The sequence below is a fragment of the Dermacentor silvarum genome, chromosome 4 (genome assembly GCF_013339745.2).
Source record: "Dermacentor silvarum isolate Dsil-2018 chromosome 4, BIME_Dsil_1.4, whole genome shotgun sequence".
Classification (NCBI taxonomy): Eukaryota; Metazoa; Arthropoda; class Arachnida; order Ixodida; family Ixodidae; genus Dermacentor; species Dermacentor silvarum.
The window spans coordinates 63,983,697-63,987,617 of NC_051157.2; positions in this window are offsets into that span (position 1 = coordinate 63,983,697).

Sequence of the window (3,921 nt, forward strand, 5' to 3'; positions counted from 1 at the left end):
TCAAAATGGCATAGTAAAAGTATCTCTACATCCCTTGGCAACATGAGGTCAGTTCAATAAAAGAGTCGTCTCCTCTGTCTGCTGATAAGCTTGTTGCAAACAAGGGTCCCCAAACTTTTGCAATGGTAGCTGCATGAGGGACACTTTGCGGGGTTTATGGTGTCATCTTATTGGGTAGTTGTGACACAGGTCATTGCTTGACTTACTTTAAACTAAAGAAAGAAAAAGAAAACTATTACATTTGTTACAGTAATTTCATGGGATCACAACCTGACTTCTGTGGTTCGGGGCCTGAGTAAGTTTTCTTACTAAAGTACTTTCTGGGACTGGCACCATTGTGCAGTCATTATGTTATTATGCCACTTAATATTGTGAATAGCACATAACTGAATGCTGGCCAATGAGAAAACTCTGTTTCACAGATAATTAGTATTAATTAATTAATCAGCTTTTCAATTATTATAATTAGATGAAGTGTCAATGAGAAAATTGTAGAGCAACATGAAAAGCTCCCGATACAGCTTTCTGTTGCTCGATATGTGCTACATAAAAGTGTTTTTCCAAGCATGAAAGAAGCCCGCGAAAACATGCAAAATTGCTGCACAACTGGCTGCTCGAGGCACTTTGCGTGTATTCGTGGGCATCTTTCACGCTCGGAAAAACACTTTTATGTGGCACGTATTGAGCAACAGAAAGCTGTATCAGGAGTTTCTCATGTTGCTCTACAATTTTCTCATTGACATTTTTAATCTAACTAGAATATTTGAGAAGTTGATTAAGACTAATTAACGAATTAGGCAGAACACAAAAATAATCTGAGTATCTTCAAGCAACGGCAAACAACATTACCTTGGTTCTGTCTAGCTAGGTAGCATTTGTATATTTTTATAGCTTGGCCCAAGTTAAGTGAAACACCCTGTATTCACAGAACACTATGCAAAATGTGGATGCGAGACATAAAGTGCCATAAATTTCTTGCCACATGTTTCATTTTCGTGGAGCCAGCTGATGTGTCGAGGCTGACCTCTTGGTCCTGAAGTGTTCAATGGTTTGCAGACATCACCATAGGTTTACCGATGGCATAGCATGACCTGCAGCCGCAGTGTCAGCAGAAATGATAGCAGCATAGTAGCTCCAGCTACTGCCTCCGGCAGCGCTGGTTGTTGCGGCGGCCTAGGGCAGTGACCACCTCACCTGATCCCCTGGACTGGTTGCCCAGCAGAAGTGCAGGTCCTTCAGGCTCTCGGCTATTCATCAGGTGGTCTGAGACAGCAGGTCAGCTCGTCTGGCTCCCAGGAACAGTTGCACCGCCTTGTCTGGTTCTCTGGGCCAGTAGCCCAGAAGTGCAGGCCCTTGACGTCTTGAGAACGACGTGAAAATGTGTCTGTGGTTCTCTGGACCTGGTGTCCAGCATGAACCAGCTGGCCTTGAGCACCAAGCAGCACAGAAGATCGGCACAAGCCACACGTGCATCCACACTTAGTCGTTGCCCCCAAGCGGCGTACACCAAATTTCTTTTGTGTGCTTTATAATATATCATGACAGTTATATGAGAAAGCACATTCTAATGGTAAACCAACCTTAAGCTACATTTGCCAGAGAGTAAAATCTTTCACACAGTGGTCGTGCAGGAGTGGCACTACACCAATGCACAAATAAGTTCACCGTGCACTTTGGCTTGAGGCAGGAAACCCACAGCAATCAAATTATGGAACTTCACACCCTTAAGCATCACACGGGCTATGAGAGACACCATAGCGGGGGTCTCCAGATCCATTTTAGCCAGCTGGTGCACTTTACAGTGCAACCAAATCCGTGTACAGGAGTGTCGTTGCTTTCCATCCCTTTCGGAACACGACCGCCGCAACCAGGACTCAAACCACCGCGGCATCTCTTGAACAAAGAAATGGAATAGCTACTTGCTTGTAGTCAGCAAACTAGTCGGTGAAGAGGGCCTATATCCTGAATAAATACAAAGGTTTCGAAGCAATACAAAACAAAATAAAGTTTTATTCTTTTAAAAACAATGACTCTACAATGAGCAGTGTTCAAGCTTGCGGTATGACTGACTGAAATCCTGTAAGTCACATTGTGTCTTGGGGATACTGCTACACTGAATCACCTGCGCAACAGCCAGTACCCTGCCACTTATGTAAATATTAAAACATACTGCAATGTGACCCAAACAGGATAACATAGGGATGGTGTGTTGCTCCTAGTTAAAAGAAGGGTGCATTACACTTGAAGCATGGCACATGCAACCTTCAAACTGCAGAACATGTGGAGTGATAATAAATAAAATATTTTTGTTCATTTTTACAGCCTGAAATGGAAGGCACACACACACAGAAAAAAAAAAAAAAGAACAGTGAGCTTATGTGGATTGTTACTTCAGGAACCATCTATTTCCTCATCTGCAACTGTACTATGTGGAACAGCCAAGACCAGCTTTCTAAAATTTTGCAGCATCTGCGGCTGCTTCATGACCTGCTGCGCACGATGGAACTGCAACTTTAAGGAATTTACTTTCTCACGGTAAAACATTACCTTCCTTTGGGGGACTGTTATCTTGTGTTCCAAAGCACGCAAAATGTCTTTAGTTTTCTCACTAAAGAATTTACTGCGGGCTAGTCCTTCCTTAATGGTGGGATGCTGCGAGCTGAGTCTTTTATCTCTGAAGGTCGTTGTTGAACTTGGAGGTGCAGAAGAATATGGCATCAATCTCAGTGATGAGTCACTGCCTAATTCATCCATATGTGACACAAGTTCTAAAGAGGTGTTGCTTGAAGCATGTGGTGAGGACATTGTGCTCTCGGGTACTGTCAGTGTGCTAGGTACTTTGGCAGTATTCTCATTACAAATGTAAATGACAGTAAGTTCGCTGGAAGTGCATGTAGAGGCCTGAGTCTCAACAGCTTTTGACAGACTATGCTGCATATCAGCAGACTCTAGAGGAACGACAATGACTGCAGGATCAGTAGCAGTGTCGTTTGCACAGTTCACTGCTTCACCACTTGAAGAACATGACTCAAACACTTCATTTTCTACTAATGTTAGCTTGCTACACGATAAGCAAGCCTTGTCCAAAGAGGCATTATTAACAATAGGCTTGTCGGCAATGTCCTTTGCAGGGAACAAACTCGTGCTGCTTGCAGCATATGGTGCAGAGGGTTGTCCCATAACCACTGCAGATGTCTTGTGTCCTACATCAGTGGCATCAGCAGCAACTCCAATATCTGCAAGCCTGCTGCCACTGTCTACCCCACAAGACAATGTGGCATTTCCGGAAGTACATGATGCAAATGGCTTGTTTTCAACTGCTGTCAGTGGGCTATGCACTGCATTGTTATCCTCAGAAGGGCTATCGCTAAATGAGGGCTCATACTCAATCAATTCTGGAGGTTCCAATTTGATCTTGCTTGGACTGCACAATGTATAGGGTTGTCTCTCGTCAGTTTCTGACGTGCTAGGCTCTGTGCCAACATTCACAGTACACTCTACATATTCTGGAGGCTCCAACTTGATCTTGCTCGGACTGCACGACCTATTCGCTTGTCTCTCGTCAGTTTCTGACATGCTGTGCTCTGTGCAAATGTTCACAGTACACTCTTTGCACTCTGGAGGTTCCAACTTGATGTTGCTCGGACTGCACAACTTATAGGCTTGTCTCTCATCAGTTTCTGACATGCTATGCTCTGTGCCAATGTTCACAGTAGGTATGCCAATTATTGTAGGCTCAATGGCACTGTCTTTCGTGGAGTCAAATGTAGAGATGCTTGAAGTGCATAATTCAGATGCTTTTCCAGCCCTTGTGAGCATGCTATGCACTATTCCAGTTTTCTCCTTAGGGCTACTAATGACTGCTGGCTCCTTAGCAGTATCTTCTGCAGTAGCCAACATGGTCCTGCTTGAAGTGCATGC